A 16,936-nucleotide genomic window follows, 5' to 3' on the forward strand; every position below is an offset into this window, starting at 1 on the left:
GCGATTTAAACAAGTTTGAAGGTTTTCTCAATTGTTGACGGAGGACTCGATACACAACGATTGCAAAGAAAAATCTTTTTCTTTTGTTTCGATCATAGAATACGTAGTTTTTAGAAAACATTGCATTAGGCGTTATTGAATTATTTTATTTGCTTCTCGTAGAATTGAACGATTAGAAAAAGCTATGTTTCGACGGAAGTACATTGCAAGCTTATTTCACATTAATGGAATTTTCTTGCCACATCGATGTTCTAGAGATATTCGCACGATATTCTCCGAATCTCGGTTACATAATAAAGACAAAAATCAGAATGTGATAAATTTCTGGCTCTATAAAGCTGGCTCTATAATTTCATGGATGAGATCGAAAACCCTTCTGAAAGCTGAACATATTTCGTAGAAACATGAAACGATGTTAATCCAATCCACGTGTGCACATATATCGGAGGAATGTTGCAGGAGGATTAATTTGCAGATGGGCGCGTGCGATTATTTTTTTGAAATTTCGGAAAAAGGAATTCACGGACGTCCTTACACGCTGCGGGCGCTCGAATTAAGGAGCCTCTGCTCAACACGTTGCCAAACCCAGAATTAACGGAAACCTGCGAAACAACGTAGCCGACGTTTGGAATTAAATGAAGAAATAGTTCCAAGAAGCACCGCCACGAAATTACGTGTCATTAAAATGTGATGGTGCCGATAATAACGCGCTCTGTTCGAAGATCGAGCGTATCTGTCGATAAACGAACAAAGACACGAAGAAGAGAGAATATCGAAGAAACAAAGACTGAGATCGATTTCACAGACGACTTCAACGTCGACAGAAAGAAGATGGAGGCAAAAAGATCGAAACGATAGAGTGGAACACTGAGAACGATTCTTTAACGTTACAGTATATATATAGGGTGGTTGGTTGGTAACAGGGTGATTCTACGCGAAAAAAGAAGTCGAAAATATAGAATAAAAGTTTAAAAAATTAAAAGAATAACGTCGATCGAGACAACGATCTACAGTGTGGTCCGTTGTAACGAGACGTGACAAGTGCAGGCGTACCGAGCGAAAATTCAAAGTCGATTTTCTCGAAAACGAAGCCTCGGACGAAAAATTTTTATTCTATATTTTCGACTTCTTTTTTCGCGTAGAATCGTCCCCTTGCGCTTGTACCACCAGTTACCAACCACCCTGTATATATGTAAATAATTATAAATAATTTGAAGTTGTGAATTAACTATTAGTTGACCCGGAAGTATCAGTTAATAAAATTGCAAATTAATTCTTTGCTATGTCTATTATGTTGTAACTATTTTGTTCAATATTTTCCCAATATTTTCCATATTGATATTATAAATTAAAAAATATTAAATAATCAATTTAATATTTTTGTCCCACCAAAATTCATGATCACAGAAATTTCTTTCGTTAAGGAATAACTCGATTAGTATGGCGATCAACGTTCGAAACTAAACGAAGTCCAAAGCGAAACGAGGACGATGGTTATTTTCCGAAGTAACGAGAGCGACGCGATTTTCATAGAATTGCAACAAAAATTTCACCACCTCGGCTGACTCTGAATTTCCTCGAATCCTCGACAGGTCTTGCAGCTAATTATCCTAATTGCAAGGTGGTAGTGGCGGGAAGCGCGGATTTGCGGCGTTTTCTTCTGCAAATCGAAGGGAAACAGGTGCGCGCGGCGTTTTTCACGCAACATTTTCTAGGCAGCTCGTCCCGCCGCGCCGTTTCCTTTCTCGGACTATTTTCACCGCACGGATTTCCTTGGAATATTTCGTCCCTACGCGCCGTGGCTGAACAACTTTTTCCAACAGTCGTCATATTATGCGACGTAGATATACGCAAACATTGACAACGATTTCACAAAGGAATCGAAAAACTATGAGTCCTGAGAACGTGTTTCTGGTACGTTCGGTGTAAAGTGCAGTGGACGCTTCAACTTATTAAATATTATTAGATCGCTCGAAGAGTTTCCTTCGTTTTATAAGAAACTAACGAGTGCACAATATTTTCCATTTTATATTATTTCATCGAACTACGTATGATCCATTTTGTTCTAGCAAAATAAAGATCACAACGTCCCACAGATTAGCTTTCATCTTTGTACAACGATAAAGACGTGTCCGTAAAAGAAAGACACTTTTTAGACAAGCTAATATATTTCTTGTTATTGGAACCGTTGAATTTTTCTAGAAACGTATTTGTTAAGTAAAAGAACATAAATAAGCCAAACGATGCTAGAAAATATTATCTCCTTTCCGTGCCATTTAGTTCGACGAAACAGACCAAACTGACGCTCGTAAACAAGAACTAACGTTCGGTCACGATCGTAAAGGGCAAAAAAACAGTCCGCCAGCTCGGCTTCTTATGTTTACGTTTGGCCCAAGTATCTGGTAGCGAGTCAGACGCGATATTCATGTTTGGGCCAAAATCTTCATCGCGAGTCTCACTCGCTAAAGTACGGCAAGGGATTAAACAATGTCTGAACTTGTTTAAACTGAACAAATCAATTTTGCAAAACAAAGCAAACAAACAAAACAAAATTGCAAATAAAAGGCAACTGAAATAAAACGCCTGTTATGGTACAGTGAATGAAATAAATTTCTATCTGGATTCCATCGCTCTAAACGTATTTATAAAGATATGACATTGAACGTTTGAGTGATCAGCTAATAATAATAATGAATGACATTTAATGAGCGTAAGATAGATAAGAAGCTGATCGTAACAACAAAAAGACACCATTTGCATTTGAATGACATAGACGCGTAAACGATATTAAACATGAAAACCTATGAAATCTGTCGTGAAATCTGCCCACTGTAAAAGTAAAACTCTCCTTTAATTCTCAGTTATCACATGCAACGCAGTTCCTTTTATTCTTAACTACTAAATATCAAAGTGTAATTGTTTAACTTACAACATGAAAAAACAGCACGAAACTAAGGAAAGTAATTGATCGTATTTTTGTAAGAGATTGTTTAAATAAATAAAGGTTGCATATTAACAATCTTTAATTTACCCGATAATTCACGGCCCCCGCTTCACGCTCCTTCCTCGTCTCACGCTGTAAGCTCCTCTAAGCTAGTAGACACCCCCACCCCCGACCCAGTGGCCACGGATCTACTAAATCAGAAGTGCAGCGAAGCGTCCTCACCCTTGGATCACCGTCGGATTCGGGTTTTGCTCAAGTTGCCAACCGAATACAAGGCAAAGTTCAAAGTCTGGTGTCTACAAAGTGGCAACTCGCAAAAGGTCAACGGGTCCCTACGTCGCGCTGTCGTCGTCGTCCGGCTGCGTCTTACCCCCGCAATTACTTAAATCTCTTTCCGATTTTCTTGAACTGCTGGCAAAACAAAGTTTCTTCGAGGAAAAGAACGAAGGTACATGTTAATTGGAAGAAAAATTGGAACAGCCTTTGAAAACAAGGAAGAAATATGAAATATTGTAACAGATGGATCGTGTGATCCTTAAATGGAGTATGACAAAAGGCTGTTTGATAATATTTTGTCGTAGAATACGCATTTGAGAGATAAAAGTCGTAGTAAATAACCGATAGACTGCGATAAAATTTATGAAAATTCATATCGTTACGAATAGAATTAAAAGCACGCAACTCGGATAGCAAATTTTGCTGCTTAGCGTAAAAATCATCGATCTAATTGGAACATTTCTATATTCCATTTTTGAAGAAGCATCCTTCTGCATATTACGTGCATTCTGCGCATCTTTGCAGCTGCGAATTTCCTACGATCAAAAATCCCTAAAACTCCGGCGCTCTGTCGATAAGAAATTCCCTACTTGTGTTTTTCAATTACCGAGCATCGTACGATGTGTAGCAAGAAAGCTGACACGGCGTGAAGCAACTGTCGCGCATAATAGATTCAAGAGATGCGATCCGAGCAGAATACGTTCGTCACGAAAACACAATGCATATGAAACGTTGGAGGAACAGGCGCGCGTGCAAAGTGAGGTCGATCATTCGCGGGGACTGTTTGCACGCGGCGCTCGATGCAATGGAATATTTGCTCGCGGCTCGAAACGTGTTCTCCGTCAGTGACAATGTTGCAGACCCGCATTCTTTCCCTCTGAACGAATCTACAATTAAAAGAAACCGCGTCGACGAAAGAAATATTCTCCGGTTTCTTGTTACACGCGCCGCTTCATCTACACTTACGATTTCTCCACACTTTCGTAACCTGTTGCCGTCTCATCTACGCCTTTTTATCTCGAATTTATCATCAACGCTGCTAAAAACATCTCGCGTGACCACATTTTATCGTTCACCTTTCATGCAACATTTAACGACCATTTGCAACGTTCCCCTACGAACTTGAAATTTGATATTTTCTCAGCATCGTAGCGATACGCGACAATGTATATAACACGAACTGAAAATCGCGTAACGGACCCCGTTAATCGCGTTGTAAACTCGTTTCTTAACACGCCGATTATCCTCGAGAGCTCTAATCCCGGTGACCCTCGTCAATCCGAAGGGTTCGAGCTTCATTAAATATTTATAGGGTCGCGATACCATATCGAAACGGTTCCTCCGCCCTCTGTGTTACGATCAACCGAACTATTACGTTGCTTACAATCGTCCACCACTTTTTCACATTTCTTCCGCTATTCCTGCTGCTAACATTATCTTATAGAAGAAATCTTTCATGCATAATGATATAATCAAGTACTTATGCAGACAAGATTCGTGGTTTTTTCCACAATTTTCTCGATCTCTCGTATCCGGTCGCGTGCTGCTCGTCAAGATTAAAAATAGCTCGGTCGGGTCGAAGATTATGCAACACGAGTTCTCTCTGTTATCTTCAGGTAATAAAGAGTAGTCTCGTCGTGTGTCCTGGCGAGTCGAACGAGTCCTCCGCATGGCCACGTGGCCGCCGAACGCCGGCCAACCGTCTGACCTGCATTTCTGATTTTAATCCGAGATAATGCGGGGGTGTCGCGCGTTCAACGGCACATTTGTCTTCCACCGGGTCCAACGGGGGCCAGAAACACTCGGTGAAACGTCGCTTCTATTTCAGCCGACGATAGTTCCAGGGATAATAGTTTCTTCTAGACGATGGTAACAGATGGATAGAAAATAGGTGAGAGTGAAAGTCGTACGGAACGTTTGCGATGTCTTGGATGTGATAATCCACTTGTGACACTTCGATACGGATCTCGCGTGATAGCGAAAGATGTTTTATAGGATCAAGATAACGAGGCAAGTTTCGTATGTAAATTAATTGTACGTGAGATATTTCAATACTAGAATTACTAGTCTTTAATATATGCCAGAATGTGTCATTTATATATGCAGATTATAGACGATTATATCAGCTTGTAATATGAATTTTAGGATAATTTCAGAACAAATGTACGTTAGCAGCTAATAAGTTAAATAAAAAGAAGTAAATGACTGTTTGAAATGTGAAAAACGTCGTATTAACGAGTCTGATGCTTTTAGCACGAATATCCTGTTCCCTTCCCTACTTTAAAAAGTACAGATTAAATTAGTAATGTCGACAAACGATTATGCGATACGAATTTTTGGACTATAACCTCAACATCCACTGTCAACTGTTTCTATCATCTTTTATATGATGAAAAAAAGCCAAATCGAACGCGAAACCTTCGTCAATACGGATCGAACAAACAATAGTTTTTTTTTTATCATACTGGCATAATATCATCAAATGCACGTTCCACTCTGCGTCATGATGCGTCCTTGATGAAACTATTACCACGTATCTGCGACTGCTCGCAGGCAATTGTGCGCGATCTGCGATTTTCTTCGCGGTTACTATCGGTCGATAAACACGAAAATGACGAACCGGGCCTCGCTCGAATCGTCGCAGAATACAAACATATATGTATATATAAATAGAACAGAAAAGAGGGAGAGAAAGAGGGAATGCGGCAATTATGCGAGCAGGACAGGTCGAGACACGGCGTTATCGCGGTGCGTTGTCAACCGCGAAAACCGACGACGCGCTGTTGCAGCCGCAGACTGTGCAAACACGCCGCCAATTACGTACACACTGCTGTCTATCGATACGCAAAGACGTAACGGAGTCCAGCACGCTTTTTCCAAGCAAAGCGCGTGCCACTACTTCCACGAGAGCGGAACGATTCTAGCGGCATTGCTCGAGAGCACGTCGCGGTACTCGCCTCTTATTGCGATAATTAGCTTAGGAAATTAGTACGTGTAATTAGTACGAATGCATCTAATGCATAGAGACGTATACCGAGGTAGATCGGATGCTATGATTCATCGGTAATTGAAAGATTAAAAGGATAGGGAAAACACTTGATTCTTACAATATTGTAATACGAATTTGGATAGAAAGGAAATTCTGTAGAAGTGATGGTTCAGTACCTTTCCGCGATACGACGAATTTCGTGTTTCGAAGGTGTTCGATGATTTGCAACCAACATGGTAGATGAGATATAGGCAAGCACTCGGCGCACCACCATTCAACGTACGATTCGCCAGTCGAAGATCGATGATCGACACTCGTTTCTCCGCGGTGTTGGAAATATATAACTAAACAAGCTATAGTCGTATATGGCCATGTAAATTGACATTCGACCACTTCTGTTTAAGCGTTTGGTTTCAAAATTTCGATCCACTGTGAGAATCCTCAAGATCCAAAGACCTTAAGAAAATGAAATAATACTTGAAATCACCGAGAGTTACACAGTAAGGAAGTTTTTCACGATTTCGCACTGCAACATTCAGCGTTCACAGCGAGGAATTTCCACACGCGTTCAACCGACGTCAGTCGTGCGGCGCGACTCTTCGGCTCACTGACAGACACGTGGGAGCTCGGGAACGTCACGTTCGGGATCACGTGTCCGACGTTCACCGGGGCACGAACGATTCGCCAGTACAGCCACGATGACGCTCATGATCACGTTGATCTCCGGCGAACTGTCATCGACACGAGCGCGAGAAGGAAGCGGTGGGAACACGAGCGACGCAGCTACCACGACTCCGCGTCCGCGTCAGAGCTTCTGACTCGGCAGAAGTACAGACAGAAACGAAACTACACAATGTGACGGCTAACGCACGCACACGAACGACCAACGCGCGGCCAGAGCAACGAAGAAAGAGAAACAGAGAGGGAAAGAAAGGGGAAACTGGTGGCAGACGCGACGACGTTGTGTGAGTGCGTATACGCGCACTCGACGTGTGCAGACGAAGACGAGTCGAACGCGAGCCGAAAGAAAAAAAGGGACGCGTTGTTACACATGTAGAAATTTGTGTGTGTCGGTGCACGAGCCGCTCGCACGCGTGTGCGTGAATGGTGAATGTGTGCAGAGAAGCGTATCCTCCTGTCGAGCGTGGAACGGACGAGAGCGTCGAGCTGTCAGCGCACCCCACCCCGAATCCCCCCTCGAAACCAACCCCTCCTACCGTGACGAACCCCCACTCTGCTTCGCTTTCCCTCGTCCGCGCTTCCCTCTCTACCGGCCGCTTCGCTCTCTTTCTCTCGCCCTTTTTCTACGCCGCCCCGTGCAACCCTCTGTGTCGCTGCGCGCTAAGCCACGTCGAAGAAAAGCCAATGAAACGGGGGGAAAAAAAGGCGCATCACTCAGGAACCGAGGTTCAATGAATGGTGAAATTTTGCCGGCCTTGAAACCTCAAATCTCATTACATATTTCATATCATCATTATTAGTGGTATTGGTTTCGAGGATTGCGGAATTTATCGAAAGACAGAATCTCTGTAGATGGAACGTTCTTTAGATAGATGGTTCATAGTCGCATGCAGCCGGTTGGAATGAATTTATTGCTTTCCGAGCCACTGGAATTAAGTAGTAAAGCGAAGCTACGTGCGATTTCATTTACGATTGTCAACGGCGATCACACTATCCGGTCAAGTTAATTTCCATACATTTAAACCGCGCCGCCTCTATATCTCTGTATTATTCGTCGGTGGCGCATCAACGCCTCTGGAAATCTTCATAATGCTATGCAGTCGGCCGAGGTTTAAATACTATTCACAAAACATCCTACCCTACCTCTTCTTTCTCTCAACAAATTTCAAATGTCACCACCGCTCGTTCCAGCGGGCAACGAGCGACGCGGAACGGCAGACAGGAACGAAAAGAGGAGGAAAAAAAAAAAAAAGAAAAGAGGGAACGCGGTCACAGAACAGAAGAATATAACGCAGACCGGCGGAAAAGCGCGGCCGGCTCCCTTCGCGTCCATCGCGACGTAGATGGATCATAATTCTCGCTTATACCTGCGAAACAACTGCGGCGTCTCCGGCGCCCTTTTTGCCCTTCGATTTCGACTTCGTCCGTATACTCGCTGCCCCTCTCGTGCACGTCGATGCGTGACCAGAGACTAGTCCGTAATCATGATAAAATGTCAGCTTGGTGACGAGGAGTCGGGCGAGCTGAGCTCGCGACCAACGCATTCCCGTAATTGTGCGAAAGTTGTAAATCACCGGCGGAAACGGGAAATTTGTGGCGCGCCAAGATTCGCGCGTTTCACTTTTCAAGGGGCAGTAGACGCGAAAGAACGAAGGGACGTGCTGGATATTTTTTTACAGAAACGTGAAACAAAAAGCGGGACGGTGTTGTGATAGAAAAATTTATTGTGAGTCGCAGCAGCCAATGGGTTAATCGTAATTTTGAAACTTTCATTGTTACAAAATACCAATCGTTAGAAGGTAGAGGTGTAACGAACAGATTGTTGCTTTTTATTGCTTGCACAGCGACAAGATCGAGGCATTTTTGAATCATTCGAAGGCTACACATTCGATCAACTTCATATTCTCAATTTCTACATTTTAATTTCTCTTTTCTACCAATCGCGGGGAAGCGCGTCAACAGGAGTCGTAAATTCTCGTTACGATCGACGCAGCCAATTGATCGATCCCCTATTTCGTTTAGGATAATAGAGATAGTTTAATGAGTAGAATGCTTGATTAACAGTTCAAAGATATTTCCAATTCTACTTTGTATGAATATGATAGATATGAATGAAGAAGGTGACTGATCTAAGGGTGAAAAACCTGGTAAAGAGATGTTCTAACTACGTCCCCAAACAGTGTCGACATTCTGACACTAAGAATTGGCAAATTCTAAATTCTGAGACGTAAATAAATGTTGTCCGTGATGTTTGTAGCGCTGGCTGTACGATATCGCTGATCGGGGGGGTACTGCTATTTTTCTTCTAAATTAGATGCGTGGAAGAAAAATCGGATTCCGATCGCCGGGATTCGAACCCGCGTCCCGAACGTTTGTAACCTAAAGCGCTAACCAACTGCGCTGCCGTCGTCCGACTCTAATTAGTATCGAGTGGTGGTATTTGCTGTTGAGTGCCGCCACAATTCCACACCAGAGGTAAAACAACATCGAATTCCACCCCTCCACAAGTTAATACCAAAAGAAAATACCGTGCTTATCGTTGAACGTCCGGGCCCATTTCCTGTTCCATTTTCCCTGGCTTCCTGTTCGCCCCACCATCGAACCGTGTCCAAGGCCCACCCCATCGTCACGGGTAGAAAATGTCAGTCGCCAGTCGAGGGGTTGGATTCGCGAGTCAGCTCGAAGGATAGCCATCGTCTGTGTGTTCATGTATGTTAGCGTAGATCCAAGGAGCTTGTCTCGAGGGACGATTGAACGGTCCGCCATTGGCGGAACAACCGGAGGCTGACCTTTGGGGAGGCGAGAACCGAAGGGTCCTGATTACCGACGAAACGGATCCCTTTGTCCTTGCGGCCGAAGGGGCAATAGATCGTCTTTGTCGGGAAATTTGCCGCGTGTATGGAATGGATCGTGCAAACATCATGTGTTTGCGCTCCCGCTGTTCATTTCCTCGAGAACATTACTATTGAAAACGAGAAATTGACGAAGAAAACGACACCCACGGTACAGCTTTATTGGTCGCGACGCCATCATTTATCTTGCTCTTATCGCTCATTCCCTTCATTCGCGCACCCAACTCTACTACTTTGTACTAATAAAGACGTAGATGTATTAGGTTGTCGGAAAAGTGTCTTTCTTTTACAGACCCGTCTTTTACAACGATGCATCTTTATACAAACATGAGAGCTAATCCGTCGAACGTTGTGATCTTTATTTTGATAGAGCAAAATGGATCAGACGTAATTCGATGAAATAATATAAAACGGAAAATATTGTGTATCCATTATTTTCTTATAAAACTTTATTCAGAGAGAGAAACGAGAAAATTAAAGCCTATTACTAGATATAGATAATAGAAAAAATTTCCTTTATCCGAACGCCATTTATTGCAGCAAAATTTCAGTTCCTATTTGATGAAATCAAGCCCTGCCGATGGAATTCATTTGCCTGAATCTACTGTGTGGGATGTAAAGTCAACGAATACATATACAGAGATACACATATGCAATACAATAAACAGAGGATTAAGAATAACCATCAATCTTCGTTGACATCCATCGACTAAATAAATAGAAAGTCGGACATTTTTAAAACCTGATAATGAAGAATCCTACTATTCCGAAATCAGCATTCTATATTCAGCATTGTATATCGCGCACACTTGAGAAGAATAACTCTAAAGAAATACGTAACCATAGATCAAGAGGACCAGTGATCGTACAACAATATGAACTTCAGCTATACGAGTTATTTGCCTCCCAATGGGCTTAGACAAATGAAGTTGTACTAACTGTTCGATCTTAATCTTGCACGGAATATTCTACAGAATGTTGCAAATAATTTAAGTGCTGACTTATTTTTTAACCACCCAACGATGCAGCTTTTACAGCTACGTATTTCCAAGTGTCGACGAATCAAAGAAGACGAGTTTCCAAGGAAAATGGAGTCGGTGTTCGCACTGCGGTCAGCGGAGTGATGACTCTATCCAATCGACCGGGCCGATTTCTCATCCGTATTCATCCTGTAGCCGTGGGCAGAGCCGCGGCCCAGACCAGGGAAGAAAGAAATGAGCCCGTGGTCGGGGGCAGAGAAGCGCCTATGATTTATGGCCGCCATTACGGTCCTGATAATTATATGCTGCCCTATGGCCGCCCCCTCGTGCACGTCGCACGAAAGAAACGAGAGAGGATCGGTAGATGATATCCTGCCTGCTGACCGGCAATACACAACGACCGTGGCTGTTGCTCGAACTTACGAAACAACCGAACGAACGAAAGCAGCCGGACGCGGCCGGCCGTTCCTTCTGATTGCTTCGATCGTTTTGATACGCTTTGATATTCCAGGAGGGCAAGTATGGGTTTCAACCCTCGGTTCCCAACTCGGCCAAATTGCCGCCGAAGGAGAAAAATTACGCGGCTCGAATTACGCCATGATGCCTGCCATCTGGTGACGATTACCGATCCTCCGCACCGTGGCGCTTGCTACCGATGATTATGGATTTGTTTCCTTGTCTTTATCGGTGCTAGTTCTTGGGCAAGAAATTCTTAGTTCGATACTAACTTACTAGCAACGATACTAGTTGCTAATATTAAATAGAAAAATTCTGTGGTGACGAACGATTTGGAAAATAATTATTTCTACATCGAATGGAAACAATACAGTAAATAAACATCAATACGTAATTGTATTACGTGTGACGACATTCAAGATGAAAGATGTCTATGTTTGATCTCGCTCGTATTACATTGTTAAAGGGTTAAATGTTCGCTGCAAGTAGCGAGTGTCAAGGTTTAAAGAAGGATAAATTTCAACAATTGTTTTTATTGCAAAGCCGCTTCAGGATAGATCTGTTGTTTAAATTGATTTTAAAGAAACTTTTCACAAACTGCTGGAAAGCTAAAGAGGAAATATGTGGGAACAGTTTCAGCACGTCGATAGACGAAAACAATTTTCAGAGATAGCGAGAGAAGAAAGGTAGGCAATGGAGAAAACCAGACTCTTGACCCTCGCAAGACGAAGTATTCGTACGACCGCGAAAATCCCTACTCTCGGCTGTCGGACAATGGTGGTCGTAAATATCGTGTGCAAAGAGGCTGGTAGTTTCTTTACTACTCCCCGAGGACCACTTATTACGTGGATTCCCAGGGCAGAATACAATCATCTAAGTATCTCTCAACGACCATCATCGAATCAAATTCACTGAACTAATGACAGAGTGTCGCGTGCATCGAAGAAAACGGCGGCAAGCTCGACTTATTGCGAAAGATTACAAAGACGGTTTCACCGATCTCGATCTCGTGCACGGACCTTCAACGTCCGAAGTATTCTTCCTTAAAAAACGAAACTTCTACCGAACTTCGGCAGCTGCGGCATTTTGAAACACCCAAATTATGTTCGCTACACCTTTGAAAGTAAGGGTTGCTCGCTACTGTCAACGATTTTTTATCGGAATAAAAATTGTACATTTTTTTAATCCTTCTGTTAGGTTGTCCGAAATGTTTCTTTCGTTTTATAAGGAAATAATAGACGCACAGTGTTTTTTGTTTTATATTAATTTTGTTGAGAATTTTGGATAGCTTAATAGCCGAAATAATGGTATAGGAACGTTAAATTTACATTTAGAATTTATATCAGAATAATTATGTATTTATTTGATAAGTGATCGCAAAGATATTCATCGATACAAACTTGCACGCGTCTCAGCGATTTCTTCCATATTCGACTTAACCGATCAGGTTACGTTCATTCGTTTTCAGCGCACACACATACTTCCACACACTGATATTCACATACAAGTATTACTACTACGCATCTAACCTAGTCTAGCACATACAATTATACATATCTCAATATGTTTATCGAATATAATGATAGAAATAGAAATGGAACACACGTAATTCAATAAAATAATATAAAACAGAAATTCTCGTTCATCTATCATCACCGTATGAAACGAAAGAAACTTTTCGGATAACCTAATACATTCTTTGAATCACTTTCCAACGAGATGAAATCTTCTGTCACTAGAAAATAAAATAAGGAAGAATCGTCATTAATATACATGATTTGTCATCTAAATATTATAGTAGGCTTCTTCTTAAAACATTAGAAGCCTCCCTTCGACTGAAACGAAAGCAAAATTGAAGTACAAAATATTGGAAGGTCCCAGCGGGTTTAAACTCGAATGATTCGAGCACTGTCCATCTACATTTGAACTCGTTCGAATAATGACAAGCTACGAGACGTATCTTACGAAGCGAGAGATTGCAGGCTCGTTCGCAATAAATTAAAAAAAAAAAAAAAAAAAAGGGAAACAGAAAACGCGATTGTCTGTCGAATATAGCGCCAGTAGACGAAGGACGATTACGCAATAAGAGACTCGTTACGCTCGTTGCGACCAGTGAAATATTTTACAGGGACGCGTGAACAGACGAAACAAACACGCCACGGCTGGCTATAAATTACAAGCGCTCTAGAAAAAGACGGAGAGAAATAAAGGTCCATGGTGATTTGCGTTCTCGTGACAGAATTAAGACCGCCAGCATCGTCTGCCTGTGTTCTGGTATTGAGACGTCGCGCGGACGATAACGTGCCGTTACGTCACGCTCTTTCACTTTTACAATAACAAATCGACAGCCCATTGTACATCGAAACATCGACGATGCATCGTCGAACGTACGTACGCGTAAGTACGCGTAAATGTGAACCGCGCGAGCATCGTGATTTGCATAACCAAGCAGACAGACGAGCAGGGGGCCGCCACTGCACACAGAAGCATCGCGTGAAACGTAGCCGGCTACACGTGTAAGCTGTGCAGCGTGGTAAACACGATGTGTACAAGGAATGGCGGAGGATTCATGAGAAACGACCGGGTGGATACCTGTGCTTCTCGCCACGTGGCATTGTTTTGTCCTTATTTCGCGGATGAAGCTTTTCCACTTTATTTATTTTTTTTTTTTTATTTATGTTTGGATTCTGAACTTTAACTACAATTTTAATTTCTGCTTAATGGATTATTGGATTATCGAATTGGTGGGTTATTAATGGCGATTACAGAGAATCAATAAGCTATAAATTTCTCGGTTACTATCGACCTTTCTAGTCCTAGAAATCGTTCTACTGGAAACATCGAATGGTATCTGGAAGCTAAGATTTCGCCGAGCGATACGTAACGTTGTTATTGTTTCTTGCGAGACGAAAGGATCAAATTACACGGACGAACGATAAACTCGCGCGAGAGTAAAATTACCAGGACTGTGGAAACAAGCAATTCTAACTTTCTTCGACATAACCTAATTCATCTCGATAATAATAATATTAATAAACCTCGATGAAGTTTAATATCGCTTAATTGTAATTCTTCCATCGAAATCAATCATCCTACGGAATATCGTACAAAATACTCTCTAATCGCCGTCGGCTCCAGAAGTCTCGCTGACCTCTATATCCATCGAATATAAGAAAGAAGAATCAGGAAAAAGAGGGAGAGACAATGCTGGCCTTGACAATCGAGCGACGAACAGCGCGGTTATTGTTCGCCGCGATGCAATTAGCGCGGCATAAATCACGCGAATAACGAGGCGCGGCGCCCCGAAGGCGTCACACGATGTCGCAAGTGGTAGCGAGAAAGGACGAAAAGGACAGAGGGCAGAAGAACAGACGACGTGGACGTACGGGGGCGGCTGGCGTTCCGTTCGCCAACTGCGCGACGTTCCTTGGGTAGAACTTCCAAACACCAACGACTCTCTCTCCCTCTCTCTTTCTTATTCTTCCTGCGTCTCTGTCTTTACGCGTCCTCTCGCGGTGTTGCCAGAAGGCCCACGCGCCATCCATCTTGCCGCGCGCTACCACCAAAATAACTCGAATTTAAGAAGCTCGCGTTCGAAAACAATACGGGGCGGGTTCTGCGATTGCGTAACGGTATCGTTTTTTCGACGAATTAGCGCGGACCTTCCGCGTTCCACGAACGAGAGATGGATTGAGTTAGCATGTTGTTGATTGTCGGCTCGAAAACTTGAGTAACGTCGCTTTCAAATTGATGGGATTGTCGGAGGAACAGGCTGCTTTGCGAATGATATAGGTGTATTACAGTTGTAATAATTCAGTGGTAAATTATATAGAAGAAATAACGAAGCTACGCGTGCTGAGAGTTTCCCTTTGAAATTAATGCGATTGAATAATCAGAGAAATAGGCCGGTTGATGAACGACCGTGGTAATTCGAGTAATTCGATAATAAATTACCTAAAAGATATAATAGAGGGAATTTCGAGAAAATTGAGGAATATTAAGGCAGGTTATACGCATACAGAGGAAATAAACGCAGATCGGACAATAGAAATCGTGGAGTTACGGTTCACCGAGTATCCTATCGGTTTTTCCCCCTTTTTCCGTCGGAGAAATGAAAAAACCACGTAGATGCCTCTCGGTCAATAGATATCGACGCGTCCCGTTAACCTATTAAAGACACATTTCGAACGCGGATAACGTGCCCTCGCCCCATTGTTCCCCCGGTCGCCTATTTATCGCCTCCCATTGGCTCGGGGCGCGGCGAAATCGCGGCTGAATTTATGCGCATTTAAAAAGCGGTTAGAAACCACGACCACTAAAATAGGGCAGAAAAACGCGTTAAACTCTATATAATTTGGTAGATAATCTGTCGGTGAATTATCGACCACGTGGCCTCTTGGTTTACCATACAGCGTTTCGCTTCTATCGAATTTCGTTACTTTGGTCTTTCCGTCCGAGTCGTTGATTTATCGCGATGGAAAGTATGAGAAATAACAAGGGGGATGTATATTTGACACTGCGTTGCATGGTTCGTTCCCGAAATAAAAATGTTTCGGTAGGACTGACGTTAGAACCTTTCGAGTATCTCCTCGTGAGACCAATAGCTTCGGTTTACGTACGAAGGAACTTGTTAACGAACCGCTTTTCTCCGATTTCTCGCTGAAAGAATCCAACCAAGGGTCGCGCGATAACGAGATGGAGCCAGTTGGGATGAAGTACCTACGTAAATTGAGACTGCAAGGGTTAGCTTCAACAGGGGGTAAAAGCGCTATTATACTTTTAGTCGATCGAAATCTTGTTACGTATTTGAAAATCGTTTATTAATTCTTGTGCTGCATATGCACTTACTTATGATACTTATAAATTATACTTATCTATAATAAGTATTAACTTATTTAACTTACGCCAGAAAAATTACTGAAAATTCTCTACGCGAGAATTGATTGTAATTTCAACAAATAAATAAAAAAAAAAATTCTTGTGCTGTTTGATTCTCTTAACTGTACGATCTTCGGGCTACTTTTGATTTTTGAGAACCGAGCGTATTCCTTCATTTTTAACAAGCTACTTTAGTTTGAAGAAAATAGAAGAAATATCGTTACTGAGAATTATGATTAAAATATTGTCGTTAAGAAAATGTGGTAGTTAAGGCACCAGATTGACCATGCTACGATTTTTAATATCATTTTCTTTAAACGGTCGGCGCATCAAACATAAAAAGAAGGTTAAAAAGGAAACAGCCAAAAGATCTCACAAAGGACATAACCTAACAAACAAACACTCACCACACTGAAGAAATAAATCAATCAAATTCGAAGATAGTATGCCACTGGGGCATAAGTAATGGTAACATAACTAAGCTATAATATTTTACCAAATGTCCTACTGGACAAATTGTAAAATGTAAATAAATAAAAAAAAAGAAAATTTTCTTTAATATTTGAGGAGAATTTATGTATAAAATTAAGATAACAGATTACTTATTTAATTGCCCCAAAAGCTAATTTCCTTTTATAAGGAAATAATAGATGGAACGACATTTTTTGTTTTATATTTTTTTATTGAATTATGTGCGCCACATTTTGTCCCATTACTACGAAATGGGTCATACATAATTTTGTCCTATTACTATACAATGTATCATACATAATTCAATAAGTAATGTAAAACAAGAAATGACACATATAATTCAAAAACATAATTCAATAAAATAATATAGAACAAAAAATGTTGTGTAGCTATTATTTCCTTATAAAAC

The 16,936-nt window shown here is 41.9% G+C and overlaps 1 protein-coding gene across 6 annotated transcripts in view; it reads right to left on the reverse strand.

Annotated features, from left to right (window-relative positions):
• Positions 1-16,936, reverse strand: part of LOC117242267 (homeotic protein antennapedia-like) — a 350,813-nt gene that overhangs the window by 33,971 nt on the left and 299,906 nt on the right. Inside the window, exon 1 of one of the 6 annotated variants that reach the window (XM_033508803.1) lies at positions 6,386-7,024. The exons of the other annotated variants lie outside the window; for them this stretch is intronic. The gene's annotated coding sequence lies outside the window, so the exon portion shown is untranslated. Of the gene's footprint in view, positions 1-6,385; positions 7,025-16,936 lie in introns of those variants that run through there. 6 annotated transcript variants of the gene reach the window in all.

Source organism: Bombus vosnesenskii, unplaced genomic scaffold (assembly GCF_011952255.1).
Source record: "Bombus vosnesenskii isolate JDL3184/JDL3185 unplaced genomic scaffold, Bvos_JDL3184-5_v1.1 scf7180000016273, whole genome shotgun sequence".
In the NCBI taxonomy this organism is placed as follows: Eukaryota; Metazoa; Arthropoda; class Insecta; order Hymenoptera; family Apidae; genus Bombus; species Bombus vosnesenskii.